Here is a 12769-nt window from a genome sequence, read left to right on the forward strand (position 1 = left end):
ATAACTCTCTTCCAGCTTCACCTCCCTCTGTTGTCTGCCAGCCACCATGCCAATCCAAACACGCTAGGCCTCTCCAGACTGATCCAGAGCATGATTTCAGAAAGAAGAGAAGCCTTTCCCCATTTCTCCCCCCCTTTTCATGCCCAAACTCCCACCCTTTCCTCTCCCCCTGTACTTCTGTCTCACTGTCTTCCAAAGAGTAACGCTTTGGGAGAGAACTGAGCAGCCACAGGAGGGGAGGAAAATGAAAAGAGAGAGGAATGGATGGATAGACGAAAAGAAGGGTAGGGGCAGAGGTTTGCTCCATCCAGCATGGGCTGCTAAATTAGTTTCAGAGCAGCAGTTGGACTCCAGGGATGCTCAGCACACACTGCCGACTAGCTGTGTTTGCTTTTGTGGGGTGTAGGAAATTTGATCTCCATCCATGTAGCCAAACCACATCCCACATCCCACCCATCACTACCTCCAAGAATGAAGGGGCTGTGAGGACAGTCGCCACTAAAACAGGTATCACTGATACTTAAGTAGTAAGAATAACAAACATTAAATGTGAGTATGGAAAAAGTGTATATTTCACTAAAATGCTGAACGATTACATCATACCACATGAGGCGTCTTTCTTACAGACAGGAAGTCACATGTCTCTGGAAGGCAGGATAACACGTTGAGTCCCTGGTGAGCCCAAGGCTGAAGGCTCTCTAAATAGGTTTAATTGGGCCAGGCCTAACACTGCAATGCAGACACCGCTAGACAGAAACTGGGCTACGGGGTAAAGCAGAGCACCCAAGAGACCTCAGGCACTGTGTCCCTGTATCTTGATGCTGCTGTGTGGCTCATTTGGTATACTCACGGTTTAAGGACACACTGCTTACACATTCCAGTGTCCAAGGGAGCTGTGCCAAATTACCAATACCAGTTGTTTCTCCAAAAAAAAAAACATGCTCGTACAGCAGAGCTATGATTGGTTTGTTGCCCAAGGCAGAACTCTTGCTCTCAATAGTGGGAATTGTTTACCTCCTAGTGTCTGTGTGTGTTTATGAATAAGCGCATTTGTCTGCATGCCTTAGTGTAGGCATCTTTGTAAAACAATTCTCCAACTCAGCCACAAAAAGGTCTGTGACATCCCCTGCAGCAAACGCTAAAATGTAGATCAGCTGTAACAAAAGTGTACACCATATTATTTCCACTAAATCAATTAAGCTAGTGTCCTATAAATATGATATAATCCATCAGATATTTATTCAAACAGCAGAGATGGTATGTGGTAGTAGATGCCAGTGAAATTAATGAAGCAATCTTCAGTACAGTTAGAGAACTTGGTGGTGTTAAGGCCACAATTGCTTTGATGCACAAGCTACTTTGGCTGTAATTTCTTTCTGTGTGCATGAGTGTGTGTGGTTATTTTTGTCTCCCTCTTTCATATATATTGTGCAGACAAACATACCCGCACATGCAAAAATACACTGAAGCAGATCCTCATTTCTCTCTCAGACAATTTGCTTGCCTTGCATCTGAATGGACTTGCCTTACATTGCATGTATATATGATGACAAATCTCATACTTAATTTGCTCTGCCTTTTTTGCAGCATGCACTGGCTTCTGTTATTTAATAAATGATTGTGCTTTAAAAGCTACCGAGTGTTACAAGAAGCGGTACACTCACTAAAACACCTTCCGTCACAGCAAATGGTTGTCCTTGTGCGTTTGCAAGAATCTGAGTGTGAGTGTGGATGCATTCAGACTGGAGTTTATTGCATCTTAGGTTGTAGGTTCCCATGTGCGCGTGTGCGTGTTTATATTCCTGTTTGTGTGCTTGTCATGAGTAAGTCCTCAGGGAATGCGGTCTCCACAGTAACCATCTCTCTTGGTGGTCTGTCATTAATAGTCTGTCTAGCGTTGATGATTTAGATCCGTAAAAAATAACAGAGTTCTAGTCAGATATATCATGTGAAATCCCATAAAATCATTTAACAACCTGGGATAATAAACACCTCAACAAGTAAATAAATAATCAGTAAATCAAGAGGTCAGTTTAAGCAACCTTTTTTTTTCAAGCTGCCTTCTGTGTGTGTGTGTGTGTGTGTCTGTGTGTGTATCTGTTCAAGCATTGGTGTTTGTTTTTCCTCTTTGTCTCATTTCTCCCCCCACCTCTCCCGAGTGAAGAGAAATTGAGAAACCAATCTAAAATCCATCAGGACTTCCCTGCCCACAAGCCCCTCTCCCCCTAACCTCACTCTACCGCCATGCCTACCCAGCACCCAACACACCCAGCCACCCCCCGCTCCTGTTTTTTGTGTTGCAGGCGTCTGGAAATTGGATGAGATGTTCGTTTAGCGGGCAGCTGGTCTGGGGCCGATATGAATTGCGTTTCCCCACGCCAGGAAAGGTCAAGCCCCCTCGCCTTGACGGAGTGCATCAGCCTATTGAGTGGCACTTTAGTCCATTTACCAACAGCCAATGGTGAGGCGGCAGACAGCAGAGAGGGAAGCACAGAACTCTGTGTAGGAGAGAGAAAAGAATGACAGCACGTCGGATATAAATTCATTGTTTCTCATCACCCAGCTGGGGCAGGAATGGCTGGGAGTGATTGCTGGGATGGGGGAAGTGAGGTAGGAATATTACCATGTGAGTAGTGAGAGAAGAGATGAGCGCTCATTTTTTGGGGCCACATTTAGCCTTGGTGGCCGGATTATGAAAAACAACTTATAGAAATAGAAACTTTATAAAAGGTCCAAATGATGACAATCAGATCATGTAGCGTTCACTGGATTTTGCTTAATATCTCTAAACAAAATAAATCCTGCTGGGGTCTCGCATGTCATACCTCTAGAAAGCTGTTTTGTTTTTTTGTTTTTAAAGGAAAACACCACCACAGTTGATTGTGAAAAGACATATTTTCCAATTAACTTTGGAAATATTCCAAAAAGCTAAAAATAGGAACTATTAATAATTTGGTTATGTGCTGAAAACAGGCATCTCAGCAGCGCACATACAACGTTGCCCCGGGGCTCCTATCTCCACACATCGCACCCTCTCTGATTCTCTTGGATGCATGCAGAAAAAGGGTTGCTGTCCCTTTAATTTTCATCCCTGCGTATCTGGAGGAGTTAAGGCAAAGCAATTAAAACAAAGGCATATTTAACATGGGGTTAATGATTGGCTGACCCTGCAGTCAGCACAGTGACAATATCTTAATTATTGAGAAACCTAAAGTCATTACGCCTACGAATGGCCTGAGGAGCATCTCTATTGATTGGGATCCAGTCCCATTACAGGCCCACCCTGGACCAATGAAGCCCCTATTATAGACAGCCTCTCTCTCTCTCTCTCCTGGTTATGGTCTATGTCTTTCTTTCTCTCTCCCTCACTATCCTCTCCATTATATCACAGTGCAAGCTATTCGATGTGTTGAATGGTGAGACAAGAGCCAGGCGAAGCTTGCGGATTTTTATTGCTTTCTAAAAAATTCATAACCAAGCCTGACATTTTTGCTGAGGAATGATTATTTTTGTCCCTCCCTCAATCCACTTTCCCTCGTGGCTCTTTCCCACTTTTTGGTTAAACTGGCAAAAGTGTTTAAGTGCCAACAGAATTGATCAGTTCTGTTGTTCTGCTGTGCCCGTGCCCCCCCCCCCCAAACACACGCACACACACACACACACACACACACACACACACACTCTTCACACACCGCAGACAGACACCTGATGTTAAATTCCTGTGTTTTGTTGCTGTGGACAGGAATACCAGTGTTTCCTTAGCTGGCAGAAACAAAGCACATTGAAAGGTTTGATAATACATATTAATTGTGAAGTGCTGAAACAACACAAAGCATTTCATTTCTGCAACATGCACCTTTTCACACTTGTGATTTTTTTTCGGGTATTTATGGAAACTCAACTAGATGCATCACATTTGCAATATTGCTACCTATGTAATCAAGCAACTGCTAATTTGCTCACTATTCTTAAGAGCAGAATACTGCACAATGTGGATACACAGTAATCTGCAAATTAAATATGAGATTATAAAACAGTGCAAGGGTGTAGCTAAGCAAAGAAAATGACATGCAATTATTATATCACCAAATTAAAGCTTATATTAGACTTTTTCTCTCAACAGACAGTAAAAAAGCTTTTAACATGGTAATTTGCTACAGTAGGTGTTTCATTTAACACCAACTGTAGCAAATTACAGTACTGCATGGATGATTGTAGAACTGTATGTGCATCAGATGCCTAATAGATCTCACACTGAAATGCATTGGAGTGTATTACTATTCTTATTATATTTTCTTGAACAGGAAACAAAGACATTTCAAGTTTATTTGACTGGACTTGAAGACGGTCAAAGCACAGATTGAGTATCTTTACTGTATGCCTTTGTTTTGTAGCCAAAAAACCACGTAAAGACCTGTCACTCATTTTAAAGCTTCATATTAAAACTGTATTGGTGTTATTACGTCATTGTGGCTGTAATGCCATTATTATTTTAGAGTTACAATGAAACTACACATCTTTCATTAAAGGCAAGTTGTTTTGGCTCAAAGTTTGGCTTTAAACTGTATGTATACATTTTTTATTTTAAAGGGCTCTAGGTGTATTTGTTGCTTTAAAATGTAAAATAACTTTTATAGCTTTTTGTAATTATGTAAATAGACAAAAGGTTTCACCCTACTTTGACACTGTTAACCACAAAAACTTCATACAGGTAAGTGCATACAGTGTACACATGCATGTAGGTTTGTGTTCACAAACATTTGCTCGTTGATTGATTGTGCACTGCACTCCCATTTATCCAATAACCAATAACTGCTGTGAGGCACAACCCAATTCAATCTCTAATGGGAGGCCAGCGAGTAGGACTCCATGTCGTGATGTGTGTTTTATGATAAATATAGAAGCCAGACAACTTCTCCACTTTCACACTGCTTCCTCCTCTTGTGGGAGTGAGGCTGCATGGGGAGAGCTGAGATGTAATTACCCAATCAGTGTGTGCCATCCTTATTAAAACACTACTAACAGTGCTCCGTTATTGAAATACCCCCCACCGGACTCTTCTTAATTCATTAAATAAATTAGTACCAGCACCTTTAATAATTCATAGAATGATGTCTCTGTTTTTTTTTCTTTCTCACAGAGGGTAACTGTGACAAAAAAAAACCCATGGAAATGAAGGCAAGACCTGCAAGGTAATACTTAACTGAGAGCAGGCGATCAGAGTGAGAGACTTTCATGAACTCGGAAAACTAAAATCAGAGCTCTTGGGAGAGCCGGAAACCATCTTTCCTCTGCAGATTATGACTCTGACTGCATTTTAAACTTTTATATTATTTTAGATTTTGTTATTTTTATTACACCTGCAGTTTGGCGCTTATTATCACTACCGCATTAGCCACACAAAGTTAGCATAGCGCTACTGTGCTAGCCATATGAAGTGATGCACGTTATCAAACAGCACATCTTCATTTTTTCCCACTTGGCTTTCTGGCTGTCTCCTGTGTCCCTCTCATTTGTGTTGCATTAATGTGCTAATGAGAATATCCTTGAGCAAGGCAGAGAAGCTAAAAGACAAATAAAGCGAGGAGTCAGACGAGAGATCTTGCTGTGTCTCTACATATATTTAATTGACACATCTGCATCCCTGATGAAATATTTACCGCCTCTGATGATGGTTTGGCGACGCGTGGCGATCGGCGCTGTGCCGCCGATGGTGATGTCGAGGAGCCATTGTGTTATTAATGCTATTAGCTTAGGTTCGCTCCAAGTGAAGACTTGAACCACCAGTGTTTTTGCATCAGTGTTGTCCGGGATGATTTAATTTTCTTCTTTTTCATTTTTCTTCTACTTCGCTGACAGTGGATTTGGGGCTCTTTGATTCTTAGGGCTGCACTTATACCGATGGCTTCACAGTTATGCAGAATGCACATTAGACCACAATGCCACAGCTCTGTTACCAGACTGATGAAAGATGTTGTTGTTGTTTTGTTGGGTTTTTTTTTTTTTTGCTATGTACACATTTTGTTTCCAAATTCTGTCATTTTCCCCCTTCTGAAACCTGGAAAAATAACTCACTGTTGTAACTTTGTTCTCTGTGGTATAACTCTTGCCTGTCAAAGGCTGTGGAGGATGAATGTAAATGTATACAGCGTATAAGGCTCGCTTTGCATTTAGGACCGAAATCCACAAATTTCCACGTGTATTTCCACCCACGCATCATACACCAGTGACTGATACAAAGAGAAGTATTCATATCGATGTAAGTTCAGATTTTTGTCTTGTCTACTTAGGTTTGCATCAGAGGAATATCTGTATGTTTATGCATATGCCTGCATGGGAGTTTTTCACTGAACAGTTGTATACATAAATGTTTGCTTCATATTTGTGTGCTCAATGTGATCTTTGTGTGTGCATGTGTGTGTGCGCACACTAGGCCTGTCGGGATGTGGCGGCCCTCTCAGCCATGTCAGGGACAGCTTCGTTGAGGGTGGCAGCCGGGGAAAATGATGATGATGAAATTAAAATTCTGCGCCTGGCAGAAGGGGCTGCTGCGATTTCACTGGCGGCTGTGCGCATCGATCTGTTCCAGCATTTGACTTTCAACCATGACAAAACTGTGGGCAAATTAATTGTTCTCCAGGATATTAGGCATCAGAGTCCATTAATCCTCTCTGGAGCGCCACGCCGCATGAATACTAATCGTCTTTCCAGGCAGCCGTCTCATCCCTTGGTCCCTTCTCTCTTTCTCCTTTCTTTTTTTTTCTTCTTCTTTCTTATCCCCCTGCTTTTGCTCTTTACAAATACTCTCTGCTCTGTTGTTTCTTTACTTTTTCGGTCTCAAATGTTTTTTTTTTCCCCCTCTCAGTCTGTGTAGGTTTTATCCTCCAGTCTCTGCCAACTAAAAACTGACTCTTTTTTTTTTTTTTAATCTGGGAGCTTTTTCACAGATAAATAAAAGGGGGGGGGGGGGGGGGGGAATGGATAAAATGCATTTTCCAAAAACAATCAAGTGATCTGCTGCTGGAACACTCTGTTGATTAAAATTCTGTCCTGACAATGGGAAATAAAAAGGCACCTAGAAAAAAGGTGATGATTGGGAAACATGCATAAAATAATCTGTCGAGGCACTGGAATTATTTTGAATTATACTGTACGCTTCTATATATTTCATCTATATTACTTTGCCCCGATAAGACTGTGCTAATGGTGTGATATTAGTCTCTATAAGAATCAGCTTGGCATTTGAGGGAGGGAGGAAAAAATAGCCCCCAACACCAATTATGTAAGATATTAACACATTAGTCGGCGCAAGATCTAATTGGATGGCAGCCCTGTGCACCATGACAACAATCACCTAGACCCTGTTTATCTCGTAATTGATAGTCTGGAGCTTAAGCAGCAGAGGCATCAGAAATTCATACAGCCTAGTGAAGACTGGCCCTTCCTTTCAGACCACACATTGATTTGTTTTTATTTTCCTCCCTCTAACCAGGGTAATTTTTTGAGTTTTGGGACGAGCTTCTGATATTGACTTTTTGCCGTGTTTTGATAGATGGCCACTGGGCTGTGGCAGTAATACTGTAAGTTATCTGTCGTTCAGGCAGACGGGGTCACGGGTCCAGACACAATATATTCACAGCCCCTCACTTATTGACAAACCATCGCAGGTATCGGCCATGTCCATAATAAATATGTATGTTGCAGATTGGTACTTTTTAGACACAAATAATTGGTTTATATCGTACCACTAAGCTGCCTGCCCAAAAATAAAGGTCTGGTCTGTGAACTAATGTGAAAAGCATTATAATGACAAATATGCAGCCTGGTTTGGTGAAAACTACATTAACTCTGGCATCATAGACACGAATGACTATAGAAAAAAGATTAATTGTGTTTTGCTGGTATAGTGTATATGCAGTGATGCCACGGAAAGAGCTATTACTGTTATTAATGGAAGCATTATGAACTCTGAATTAAATGTAGAGAAGGAATATAAGACGGCCAAAGGTTTTCCTTGTACAGGTGTACAGGTAGATTCCAAGATCTTGCATATTCGTCTCCTACTCTGAACAGTAAAAAGATGAAACTCAGTGATTTCCTCATCACTGCAGTAAACAACGTTTTACAGTACTGGGTGCATGAATGTGGTTGTAAGCTTTTTATGACTGATATTTAACTGAGCACAACTGAACACTAAATGGTGAAAATGATGGATTTATCAAACTGAGGTTGCAAAGAATGGAAAAGTTTTTTAGTTTCTTTATTAATGAAATAAATGGGTTCGTCATTCTAGCTTTCCGTGTTCCTAGTGTGAGTTTCGGTATCTGAGAGTTTAGCTGGATTCTCTTTTCCTTGTTTCCTGTTTCACTTGTCCCTAGTGTCTTACCTGGACTCACTCCCCCTCTTGTCTTATAGTATTTATTGTCTTCACCTACTTCTGATTAATTTTCTGGGTTCAGTCCCCAATCAGTTGCCTCTGTATAAATATTCCTGTTTCTCTCCTGCTTAGTCTCTCAGTGCTGCTCTGTGATATTCCTGGGTTTCCTTTCCAGTGTTTTGGTCTCTTTTGTGCCCCCTTTGGTTTTAGTATCTTTATCTTTGGATCTCCTTTTTGGACTCTATTCAGCATTAAGGGGTCACTGAAAAGTCTGCATCCTTCATCCTGCACTTAAGGTCCTCTTCACCTCATGGTCCACACAACTGAAATCTGGAAGAACTTATGGAGAAAGATCTTACGTTTCACGCTGACATTTTACCATAACAACGTGCCGTTCTTTCAGCTAAACACGTGAAAGATATCACCACACGTCATCTGCCCACTAAAATGCACTTTAGCTTCTCAATGAACACCTGACTCATTTAAGGTGGCATGCTACTGGAAAGCCATACAAACAGAATTTATGGCCCATTTTAAGTTGTTGTCTATTTCAAGTAGGTTATACAGTAAAGATTAGCTATAAATTCTAGAAGCAGTAAGGGACAGCAAAACATTTAAAAGTTCCTGATTGGTTTTCAGTTACAAGAAACAGGAACACCTATTCTGACTGCAGAGGCTCTCGAGCAGTCCCTCTCTTACTATAAACAACTTTTTTTTACAACTATATCAAAGTTTGAAATCTTCATCAGGTCACATCATACGTGGAGTGCTCAGAGGATTTACTCAGTATTATTTTCATTTCCAGTACATGCCTTATCTCCTGGAGATTTGGAAGCACATCTTGTTTGTTTGGTATACAGTACATATGTATTTTGACCTGTGGGGCTGCCTGGGAATCACCCTCTTATTCACTTATCAGTGTACAAATTGCATTAACATCAGTGCTATGCATTAATACCATCACCCCTACACCTTGTGCATCCTTATATTAATATACTCACCTCCACGTTTCATCACAGTTCAGTCACTGTGGTTGTCCTGTAGATAGACAGATATGGAATATACGGCTTTATCACTTTATACATGTTATGAAATGTATAAAGGAACATGTGAAATTAAATTTCGCTTCATGGTGTCAGGAACCTGTGTTTGCACTGATGGACCCACTTAGCAGTAAGTGGCATGAAAGACTTTTTAAAGAGGGCTTCGGTTGTGGATTCAGCAAAACAGTCAGCACCGTAATTCTTAGAACTGTACTGAGAAAATGTTAAACTGAATTTGTAATACCACAAATTAGACAATGTGTGCAACGGTTTTGTATCAAAGGCAGACTATTATACCGGGATTTTAGACCTAGCAATGGAGCACGTAAGGTGAACTAGGGGTCAAAGAAGCCAAACATAAGAATAAAAGAATGAGCAGGAGAAGGAAGGAAATAGAGCATAGAATGGAGTGAGGGCGAGAAGGTAGGAGCAGGAGAGCAAGTCCCTGGTGGGCACTTCCTGGCTAAATCTCTGTTCTGCTCTCTGCCTGTCTCTCCTCTCTCCTAGTGCTAATTAATTGGACTGGGGAATCAACGCTCTCATCTTAAATCTGCTCCTTAATTGAGCAGTCCTTTCTAGCAGCATCAGACAGCTCAGCATGCATCTTCTGCATGATTTGGAGCTAAACACACTGTCACTTTTTTACCTACCGCACAACTCGTAAAGCATTATCAAGCCAATCAGATAGAAGCTACAGTTAACATGTTGCCATTTTCAAATTCCTTAATTTTGCCCTAACCTACCTTTACTAAAGGTGAGAAAGAGAAGTGATGTACTGGGAGTAATTCTCTCAGACTCATTAAAATAGTGAAAAAAATTTAAATTTTGGGTAATAAGCTTATTTGCTTTCTTGTCACAAGTTACACAGGAAGACAGCGTTTGCAGTGTAGTGAAATTATAGCCAGCAGACAGTTGGCTTATCTTAATGTGATTACTGCAAACAAAAGGAAACAGCTACACTGACTCTGTGTGGAACAAACAAAGTCGGCCAACCAGCCCCTCTGAAGCTCACTAATTAGCACGTTATCTTTCATGTATTTAATGTGTACATTAACCAAATGTAAAAATGGCAACTTATGTATGTGTGCGTGCGCCTTTTCTTTTCTTTATTAATAAATTTTTTTTTGTACCATTCATTTTTTTCTGCTCAAGAAATGAATGGAACATTTTAACAATTTTAACTTTGATATTTTTTATATGTGTATGTGATTTTGAATCCGAAGGGTTGGTGATTCTGGTTCTCACTAGCAATTCTTGTACATTTTTGCGCGTCTGAAAGGATTTTGATTTTCAAGCTGAATAATTCATTCATCAAAATCCCCACACTGTGACTTCAGTGTTTTTTTTCAGCAGTGTATCATATCATGGACAGATGAAATGACTTTATGGAATCAGTCACTTCTAGAAGCTAAAAACTAGTCAAGTACATCACCTGGACAATTGCACATCTCTAACTATTTCTCTACAAATGAGGGTAGGGTCTTTACCTTACAATATAAAAGCACCTTGGGGCAACTATTGCAATCATTTGGCGCTAAATAAATAAAATTGAATTGACCTAAACTGAACTGAATTGAATCAAGCAAGACACTGTATTGTTTACATGTGAGCTTTCGAGTTGCTGGTAGGCATATTTTACTTTCAAGCTGCACCATGCTGATTGTTTCCAGTCTATGTGTAAGCTCATGCTGGCTGGCTGTCTTTACTGCAAAGTATCAATCCTTTTGCAAGAGAGTGAGTAGGAGCCTTATACTGTGTACTCTGACCTTACTTACATACAGTACATGAAGTAAGTCATCTGGTAGAGATGAACATTATGAAACTGATATAATATATCAATTTAATTGTATTTATATCATGCTAAATCAGAACAACAGTCGTCTCAAGGTGCCTTATATTGTTAAGTAAAGACCCTCCAATAATACAGAGAAAACCCCAACAAGCACTTGGTGACACTGGGAAGGAAAAACTCCCTTTTAACAAGAAGAAACCTCAAGCAGAACTGGGAGGGGCAGCCATCTGCTGCGACTGGTTGAATATGAGGGGAGGAAGACGGGACAAAAAACATATATGTGGAAAAGAGCTAGAGATTAATAATAGCTAATGATGAAATGCAGAGTGGTGTGTAAGCACATCACTGATTTAAAAAATATATAGTATGGAACTCCAAAGTAAAGCAATATATGATGTGTCTGCCACTCATTCTGCCACTGTGTAATGTTAATGGGACAAATAACTTTTCATTGCATCTTAATAATGTCATGTTGTGGTTACAAATTGAGGTTGTTTCATGATGACATTACCAGTGTTACCTTACACTGCTGTTTGCATGGAGGGTCTACCTATAAGAACATGAAGTAATCTGTACAACATCAACTACTCTATTGTCACTCAGTACGCCAACAAAACGTCTTTTATTGCTGGTGGTCTGTGGTCTTGAGATACTTTCTGCCACCATAAATCATGACAGAGAGTATGCCTGTTTTTATAGGATTAACTGTTGAAACATTTTTGGGAAAAAATGTATATAAGGTGTTTGAAGCGATATGCCATGGCCACGTCAGTTCATGTGTCTACCTTTCACTGAGAAATGCTTTTTACTTGAGTAGCTTTCAGGAGTAGAAGAACCATAAAAGAAAATGTGAACATATATGCCTGAAAATCAAATCTGGTTCTACTTATGAGAAGTTCCCGCCCATTTCTACTCTTGTTTCCAGAGTGGTGAATGGTCGCACGCGCATACACACACACACACACACACACACACACACACACACACACACATTAGAAACAAGGTCTAATAGTTTGGTGTGCACACATGCAGAGTGCTTGTCCAGCACTGTAGTGCTTTGATTCTCTGTCTTGGAATGAGGTGGTGATGTCATTGTTCCTCTGGGGTTTCTGGGATGAGGTCACTCAGGGGCAACACAACCTTGGAGTCATCGGTCTTTTCTGCCCTCCCCTCCTCTTCACACCCAAGGAGGAGACAGGAGGAGGAGTCTTAAATGCTACCTTTCTTCTCCGTGCATTTTTTTTTCCTATACAGAGGTCTACCCTCTCTCATCTCACTCTCACCTGGATTGGATTGAAAAGTTGTAGTGTCTCAAGCTTGACTTTAACCTGATCCCCTCATATTTTTTTGTACTGAGAAGTAAAAGATGGGCCGCTTCAGGCAGAATCAAGGTCTGGTTTTGTTGATGTGAACTATCAGAATGCACCCATATGCTAAACCGATCACATTTAATATGTTACATAAAATAAAACTAGAGGTGGGGAAGAAGCTGTTTTGCAGGTACTTTTCTCTTTAAAAGTGATCATAACAGGTGTTTGTCAGTCCACCTCATGCTTT

This window comes from Perissodus microlepis, chromosome 12 (genome assembly GCF_051167445.1).
Source record: "Perissodus microlepis isolate ML-2025 ecotype Zambia chromosome 12, ASM5116744v1, whole genome shotgun sequence".
In the NCBI taxonomy this organism is placed as follows: Eukaryota; Metazoa; Chordata; class Actinopteri; order Cichliformes; family Cichlidae; genus Perissodus; species Perissodus microlepis.